The sequence below is a fragment of the Nerophis lumbriciformis genome, linkage group LG17 (genome assembly GCF_033978685.3).
Source record: "Nerophis lumbriciformis linkage group LG17, RoL_Nlum_v2.1, whole genome shotgun sequence".
Classification (NCBI taxonomy): Eukaryota; Metazoa; Chordata; class Actinopteri; order Syngnathiformes; family Syngnathidae; genus Nerophis; species Nerophis lumbriciformis.
Genome location: NC_084564.2, coordinates 20,256,860 through 20,266,170, shown reverse-complemented (window position 1 = coordinate 20,266,170; position 9,311 = coordinate 20,256,860). Strand labels below are relative to the sequence as shown.

General features: G+C 38.6%; 1 non-coding gene across 1 annotated transcript; it reads left to right on the top strand.

Annotated features, from left to right (window-relative positions):
- Positions 1-352: 352 nt before the first annotated feature.
- Positions 353-434, top strand: trnal-aag (transfer RNA leucine (anticodon AAG)). The gene has a single exon. It is a non-coding gene; the product is annotated as a tRNA-Leu (tRNA).
- Positions 435-9,311: the final 8,877 nt, after the last annotated feature.

Sequence of the window (9,311 nt, the reverse complement as noted above, 5' to 3'; positions counted from 1 at the left end):
TTCTTTATTTTTTCACGTTTAATGTGTTTTTTGCAATTTTAATTTTGACAGTACCAGATAAGATACGTTTTAATTGCTGATGCCGTTTTTTTTATTTTTAAATGCGCCAGAAAATAACCCATTTTGTACAATGCCCAGTAGTGCGTAAGTGTGTTTCTGTATAGAATTTCTCCAGCAATGGTCATGAGGTGACATAAATTATGGTATTTTGAGAGGTAATCATTGAAGCTGGACATCACTGAAGGCCTAGGTGGGAAAGGTACGGCCTGCCACTGGCAACCCTTAATATCAAAAGAGCACCTACCCTTCCACTGAAGAAAAAAAGACACAAAGCAGCTAATAAACAGCGTGTGGTAGTGTGGCCGAGCGGTCTAAGGCGCTGGATTAAGGCTCCAGTCTCTTCGGAGGCGTGGGTTCGAATCCCACCGCTGCCAGTAATTATTGTTGTGTCCTGGGCATGACGTTAAAGTGCATCCGGCAGTGGAGGCTCCTCTATGGGGTCTTGGAGCACTAGGAGGTTAACCCCTTTACTACTGTTACCCCAGGTGGCTCTTGGCAAAGGCCTAGTACCTTACTGCCCCCGAGCCAGGGATACGGTGAAGACCTCAACGGCGTAGCAGGCGGAAGACGGTAGATGTAAGAACTACCACAACGGAAGAAGACACCCCCACATCCATGTGGACCCAGTTATGGGGAAATAACGACCCAAGACCTCAACGGTGGAACAGGCGGAGGATGATTGCTAACCCTATGAAGCGTCACAACGGCTGGGATGGCGGATGAAGGCTGCAGCAGAAAAGGGTTCCCAGTCGTCTTGGATTGCATGCCACTGGACCCTGACCTGGATCTGTCAATGATCGTGTGGTGACTGTCTGTGCACCAGTCTCCCCACGTTAAACAAAGTCACACACAGTCATCCTCAATAAAGGGATACCCCCCTACCAGGAGGATCATCATACTCGCTTCGAGTGACCGCCGATGATGATGGCTTTACAGCAGGAGATATTACTACCAGTCCTATTTTGCATATTCCGGAGAATCAGCCTTCTCTACAGTCAGAGGTGGGTAGAGTAGCCAAAAATGGTACCCATGTAAGAGAACCATAGTAGTGAGTATAAAGACTCAAGTAAAAGTAAATAAAAGTAATCAAAATAATTACTTGAGTAAGAGTAATTAGGTATTCTGTGAAAAAAAAACTATTTAAGTATTAAGTTACTTTTGAGTTACTTCTGGTTTATTTAGTAGCTATTTTGTTTATTGTTCTTTTGGACAATGACATGAACTTACCCTGATCAGTATGATTTTCAAAACTGAGGCATTCCTCAAGGCACCCCTTTAAGTCCTCTCATTTTTGGCAGTACATTTTTTTTCCCGTAATGTGATTTTGATTTGTTTACTATTGATGCAGTCAGTAATCATTGGTTCAACTATTTTCGTTAAAACGTTATCAGCGGTGTACCTCAAGGTTCCATTTTAGGTCCTCTCTTTTTCATCATTTGGGCTATTCAAGTTTTTTAAAAAAAAATGTGAGTGAGTAACATTTTTGCAGCAGATTCTTAAAATTCTGTCATAAAGATGACCTTTGACTAGCATTTTTGCAAAGGATCCCAAAAAACGGCAGAGCACTCCTGTAACTCTGACAAAATAAATAGGCACAAATCAAAAGTTTGCTGGTTCTACTGAATATACACAATTAGAATTACAGTGAGTCAAGAATTTTGGCCCCCGGGCCCTTAGCTTTCTGGAAATGTTACCCCCCAAACAATCTAGATGAATATCCCATGCTGTAGCCTAATAATACAGAAATAAAAAATAATAGTGCAGCCAAACAAACCTATCCAGAAGCAAACATATTCCAATTGGAATCTGTGCTCGGTCATAGTCGTCAATAGTCTGATCAGGTGTTTGGGGTCCCAAAGCAAACTAGTCCTTGAGTCTTGCCTGATTACAACATTGCAATGTAGAATGTTGTTAAAAAATAACATGCCAGCTGCACAGTATCACTTGGTCAAACCCTTTAATTTACTTTAATTGGACTTAGTTGATTGTTAGGTTCAAGTGTTTTGTTTTTAACCGTGTAAATACTTGTGCAATATATAACCTGACATCTACTTGCAAATTTACCTTTGTTTAATATTTAAAACTGTGTACACATCTCTCTGTAGCGCTTTTGTATTTGATGTATATCTCTGAACTTTTGATTAGCATTGTTGTACTTTTTGCAATTCTGCTGACTCAAACATAACTGCACGAGGATTCCAGTATGCCTGGGGACTATAACTTTATGCGTACACGGCCAATAAAAACCTTGAATTGTGAAACAAGTTTAATTGTACTGTAATATCATAAAGCCACACACGACTGACTGCAAATTTAACATTTAGTTGGATCATTTTTTTCAACTCACATCTAAAACCGTAGATACTTAATCAAATTGTATCAGGATTAAGTCGTTCTTCACTGCCTAATAGAAATGAGTGTGTGGTCTCGTTTCTACCAAGGTCTTATTAGCCTATCACCACTTGGAGCACCACTTGATAAAACTAGACTACCATATTGTGTGTATAGCAGTTTTATTAGTTTGTGGGCAGTTCCTCATGTACTTCCTGGAAGACCTCTCTCCTGCTGCTCTCTGTAGGTAAGTGGCTAATTTATTTATGCAGCCAATTAACCGTCATTATTTATTGTTACGTTTGCAGTTATTTGCCTTATGGGCACTCGGCCTGCAACTAATTTGATAGTCATCGACTATCTTAACAATTAGTCAACTAATCGGATTATGAGGCGTATTCAGTGACTCTATAATTTAGTCATTAGCTTTGAGTTTAAAATATTTTTAGGCATGTGCCTTCAATAATTAAGATGACTAATTCATTCAGAATAATGTGTTCATACCTTGTGGTTAGAGTGTCCGCCCTGAGATCGGTAGGTCGTGAGTTCAAACCCCAGCCGAGTCATATCAAAGACTATAAACATGGGACCCATTATCTCCCTGCTTGGCACTCAGCATCAAGGGTTGAAATTGGGGATTCAATCACCAAAATGATTCCCAAGCGCGGCCACCGCTGCTGCTCACTGCTCCCCTCCGCTCCCAAGGGGTGGAACAAGGGGTGGAACAAAGGGATGGGTCAAATGCAGAGGGTAATTTCACCACACCTCGTGTGTGTGTGACTCTCAGTGGTACTTTAACTTTAACTTTAACTGTGCTGCTCATTGAGATGCTACAAAACAATAACTATGAAACATTTGTCCATTTTAAAGCAAGGGAAAGTGCTGACATAAAGTATCAATATGTATGTTTAGTTAAGTTCATTTATTTATTCTGTTCATAAAAAAATTCAAAGGAAAAAAAATTCAATAAAACAATCAACATAAGATTAAAGTACATTATGAATGAAAAGGAGCAGAAAAAAGTTAAAAACGTATAACATCTGCCCCTTATTTTCACAAATACAACAACTGACTTTCAATATTGGTTACAAAGTCATATTTTCATTTTACAACAAATAAACCAATAATGAAGGCATAATTTTACTCAGTCATATCTTTTCATCATTATGATTTTTACATGTTTTTTTTTTTAATACAGACCGGAAGTTACATTGTTTTATTCCACTATCAAGTTTGTTCCATAAACTAACTCCTCTGGATGAAATACTTATTTCCATTGTCACTGTTCTAAAACTAAATATATTAAAGATCTCAGTTCCTGGTCCGTGTACCTTCCATTTATTCTATTTCCAATTCTGAAACGCAAATCAAAAAACAAAGTTAGGGCCGTTTTTCGATTTTTACTATATACGGCAGATTTGAAAACAAACAAAAAAGGGTTGATTTTCATTAAAATATTGCCATAATATTTTATATTGCGCTGTTTTCCTTTTATATATTTTTATTTTTCCAGATAAACACACAAATGCAATTCATGTTTATCCAAAATGAAAAAATGCGTATTTATCTGTGCGATGACAAATTGAACCGAAAGCAGTATTTTAGTTTTTCCTTTGCGTTTAGCATGTTTTTAGCATAACGGTGAAAACTTTGTTCAGCAGGAGTCCTTTTTAAAAATAGTGTCATTAAATAGTTGTCCAACTTTTGTTTCAGAAATGAAATTAGAAAAAATGGCCGGGAATGTCTGTTTTGATTTGCATTTAAGAATTGGAAATAGAATGAACGGAAGGTACACGGACCGTTTCTTTTAGATTAGAATTACTTTCTCTTTTTACAAATCTGTTTGGAATGTTGTTTGCTAGAATTGTTGCATGTGCTTAGTACATGATGCCACCAGTTCATAGAATTTCAATAGGTTCGACTGAATATTGGATTCGTAGATTCCCTGCATGCATCTCCAGCAATGATTCTTATGGCTCTCTTCTGCAGAAGGTTTACATATGTTTTACAGGCACAATGTACTGGCAATATGTTAGATATGGAACAATCATTGAATTATACAAAATATACAATGCTTTTTGATTCAGAAATTATTTCACTTTGTGTAAAGTAGCAATAGTTTTAGAGGTTTTAACCTTTGTAACATTAATTTGGGATTGCCATGTCAAATGTTCATCAATTGTAACACCCAACAAAAACAAAGGATAGTCACAATAGCATCAATTATGTTTAGAGAATTGCACAGTGCATACAGGTATATTTATTATTGAATATCTCCTGGCATTTTAACTACCTAATACTGATTGTATATTGTTGGTTAATTCGTGGCTGGATTCTGGGACCCCCATTGTTCAACTTCAATGTGTCCTACCACAACTATGCAGATGACACTCAGATCTACGTGTCACCGACGGCAGGTGAAAGTCTGCCCGTTGATTCACTTTGTCGCTGCATCGAATAGATTAGTAAGTAAGTAACATTGTATTTATAAAGCACTTTTCACAGATAAAAATCACTGCTGTACAAAACAAAGGTGAATTAAAACAACAATTTAAATTAAAACAACAGACATGAAACGGATAACATTTATAAAAAAGTGGATAATAAAAATAAAAGTTAAGAACTCCATTAACTAAAAGCTTTTCTAAAAAGCAAAGACTTACGTAGGGACTGGTGCAAGTCGATCCAGAGTCTGGGGGTTACAGCCTGGAACGTCAGGTCTCCTCGGGTTTTAAAATGTTTTTTGAGATCTTTAGGAGACCCTGGCCTGAAGACAAAAGGCTGCGCGCCCTGAAGTATAAGGGCACATGAAATCAACGATATACTTAGAGGCCCCACCAGGCAACGCGCGGAAAGTCAGAAGTAAAATCCTAAACTCTGTGCGGAATTTGACAGGAAGCCAATGAAGACTTGATAGAATGGGGGTAATGTGGGCTGTTCTGGGTGCAGCGGTCAAAAGGCTGGCAGCCGCATTCTGCACAGTCTGAAGTCTCTTTAGAGTTGGCTTGTTGAAACAAGTGAAAACAGAGTTATAATAGTCAATGCAAGAATTATCATTTCCAAATCCGATTTTGACAAAAAAAAATATCGCTTTACTGTGTGGATGCAAAACATTTTTTTCTGCTTAGACAACATTTAAATCATTGTCTGTGGCCCACAAAAGCAAAGCTAAACCATTATTAGTCATCTTGAGGCCCTCTCCCTGAAACCCAATAATCAGTTTAGAAATCTAGAAATAATAATGGAATTTTAAAAGCTACGTTAAGTCAATAACATCAGCAGCTTTTTACCACCTAAAATATTGCTAAAATAAATGTCATAATGACTTAGAAATACTAATCCAGGCCTTTGTCTCTAGTAGGGATGGGCGATACCACACTTTTAGGATTCGATACAATACCGATACTTTTTCTTGCATTTTCATCGATACCGATACCGATACCGATACCATTAATTTCTTATTGGCAATTCTTTTCAGTCAAAAATATTATTACTATTGTTATTATTTAAGACAACTCACAAGACAAATACAGAACATTTATACCACATTTATTATGGTCAATATATAATTAAAATAACATTAAAATAAATAACATAAATATGAAAAATAAATTAAATATAAACAAAAATATACACATTTTCACTTTTCTTATTTCTCAAAAAAAAAGTCTTGGTAGAAAAACCTTAAAAAAACAATTATTCATAACAATGTTATGTTTCAAACCTCTTTGTGGAAGTAAACTTATAACACTTCTCTGAAGCAAAGTCAATACTTTCCTTATCACAATAAACTAGGATTTCCTTGTCCTATAAACCTGCATACGAAAGACAGTTCCCTGAGAAAATGAACTTGGAAAAATTATCTACAAACATGTCTGACACCATCACACCTTTAGTGTGCTCGAGATATGTCATCACACGTCACACTTTACTGAAGTCTCAGATTGCTGTTCAGGAAAAGTAACATGTTCACGTTTTCTGCTTTGATACGATTACGCCTCTGGCTGATTATTTCTCCGGCCTTAGAGAAGAGTCTCTCTGCTGGAACAGACGTTGCAATAGTTCCAAGGTATTTTTTCGCAACTTTGTTCAGCATTGGGAATGTGGTTTCATTTTTTTTCCACCAAACCAAAGGGTCCTCACTCCTTGGGATCACCTTTTCCTCCATGTATCTTCTCATTTCAACATACGCATCTGTGTTTGCTGTGCGATTGCTCTGAAAAGCCAGAACACGACTGTCAAACTCCTGCCATATTCCCTTGGATGATGAGCACTCAGCAGGTGACTCTTGTGTCACAGTTGATGCAGTCGCGGCGGCCTCATGTCTCGTTGACTGTGTTTCAGCGCAGGCCAGGGCTTGCATTTCTGTGATGATCCGTGATTTAATCATCTACACATTTGCAGAATTACTGAACACAATGTTTCTGAAGCGAATGTCCAAAAAGGTGCTGGCTGCAAGAGTGTAGTTGTGTTCAATGTTTTGGAACGTTCGCTTGCATTGTGCAGCAAGTTGTGAAGCCAGACTGTTACCCTGGTCAGCAGATGTGGTTACTTTCTGGAGAAGAAGACAGACCAGAGGTATGACTTTGGAAATCGTGACATACTGCTCTGCTGAAACCTCCTTGGTGGCCTCTTCAAAAGGCCTGAGGACATCAATGGCCTGCCTGATGTGGGACCATTCTTCATCACATAGGCACATGTTGTTTCTCCCAAGAAGACAAAGTGTTGTTGTGATGGCTTGTTGTTGCTCATACAGTCTGTCAATCATGTACAACACAGAGTTCCATCTAGTATCCACTGCTTGGGTTAGTTTATGCTGTGGTAAATTCAACTGATTTTGTACTTCTTTTAGCTTGTCAGTTGCTCTGGTGCTGTGATGGAAGAAACGAACAATGGCACTACATTTTTCCAAGCTGGACTCAAGACTTGTGTCAGCCTTAATGGAGTCCTTCACAATGAGGTTGAGTGTGTGAGAAAAACAAGGAACATGTTTCCAACAAGTTTTACGCACAGCAGAGACCATATTGGCTCCATTGTCTGTAACAACCGCATGAACCTTACTGGTGATGTCCCATTCATCAGTTGTTTTTTTGAAGAGTTCAGATATATTGTCTGCTGTGTGCTGCACAGCTACATGGATTGTTGCAAGATTGCAAGACTGCATCTGCCAGTCTTTGTCAATAAAATGTCCTGACAGAGTCAAATAACCTTCAGTGGTTCTTGCAGTCCACATGTCGGTTGTTAAAACCACACTGCTTGCTGATTGCATGGAGTCCTTTACTGTTTTTTGTGCATGCTCGTACAGTTTGGGAATTTCACCTGTCATCATGGATTTCCGACTAGGGATCTGGTATCGAGGATCAACCACCTTCATAAAATGCCGGAAACCATGGTCCTCTACTATTGAAATGGGTTGCAAGTCCTTCACAATCATTTTGGCAAGGCTTGTTGTGATCTCACGTGCTCTTTGAGACTCATCTGAAAAGAATAACATTTTCATGTCACAATAGGGAAGATAAAATGTATTTGTTATAAAAGATATTAAGGATTTAATTAGATATTAGGGTTTTCCAATTAACTGTCAGATCCGAATCGCAAGAAGCTGCAATTATTTTTTTAAAGTTTGTGATATAACTAGCAATTAATGAAATATGAAATAGGCTAATGTTTTCGAAATGTAAGAAACCATGTTACAGATTAAAACCAAAATCAATTCAATCATATATTTCAAGATTTTCTTGGAAAAAAATAAAACTGTAATGCAAAGATGAAGAATCTCCACATTTTATCTCTTTCTTATCTTGTACTCAAGCAATTTTCAACTAACAGTAAATTCCCCTGTGTGGAAATTATTTGAATTTAGGATAATAATTTAAACAAAAATATTCAGTAAACATTACTAAAAAAAAACAAAAAACAATGCCTGTTTTAAGTCAACAATTGGACAACACTGGATATAATTTCCCCCTTCACCTGAAGTGTCTGTTATTAGTAGATTGTGATCGGAATATTTATAGACTTTATCACTACACTGTCAAAAGTCGGACGCTAACTGTCTGTAGGCTACCTGGATACACTTGGCTTTTTTGCAGACTTTCGTGCAGGGTCTTCTGCCGGGCTGCGGGTGGCGGTGCAGGTTCTTTCACTGCAGCGTGAGCCTGTCTTTTTACCATCTCACTGTGGCTCTCGGGATGTGTGGTCTTCATACGTTTAAATAAATTGCTGGTGTTGCTGTGACAAACAAGTGCCACACAGTTCGCACCGCGCCGTGGCTTTGTCTACTGGTGAAAAATAACACCACACCACGCTTCTTTTCTTGTCTGCCATTATCGCGTCTCTGGCTTTTCCTTTCCTCCGGCTCACGCATCCGTGGCCGTGCTGACCTCCTGGCCTGGCTGCATCGCTGTCGGCTGGCTGTGTGTGTGTTGCACGTTGACAACGCTCATTCGCTGTCTCCTGTGACGTGACTGGGCCAGCTCTATACTCTGCCAGGTACAGGGGTGTCCCAGCACATAGTAAGTTAAGTAAGTAATCAAAAACATCTGAAAGTGATGCTTGCACCCCCACACGCCGTTTTTTGGTTTATATCGATACTTTTTTCAGAAAAGTGATGCCAAATGAGTAGCGTGTGAGTATCGATATATCGATACCACAGGATCGATACGCACATCCCTAGTCTCTAGCAGGTTAGACTACTGTAATGACCTTCTCACTGGGCTCACTAAACGAGCTGTGAAGAAGCTGCAGTACGTCCATAATGCTGCTGCTCGAGTCTTGACTAGAACCAGGAATTATGACCATATTAGTCCAGTGCTTAGGTCACTGCACTGGCTTCCTGTTGCTCAGAGAATCAACTTTAAAACAGCTCTGCTTGTCTACAAACATGGTCTTGTGTCAAAGTACATCTCTGACATGTTAGA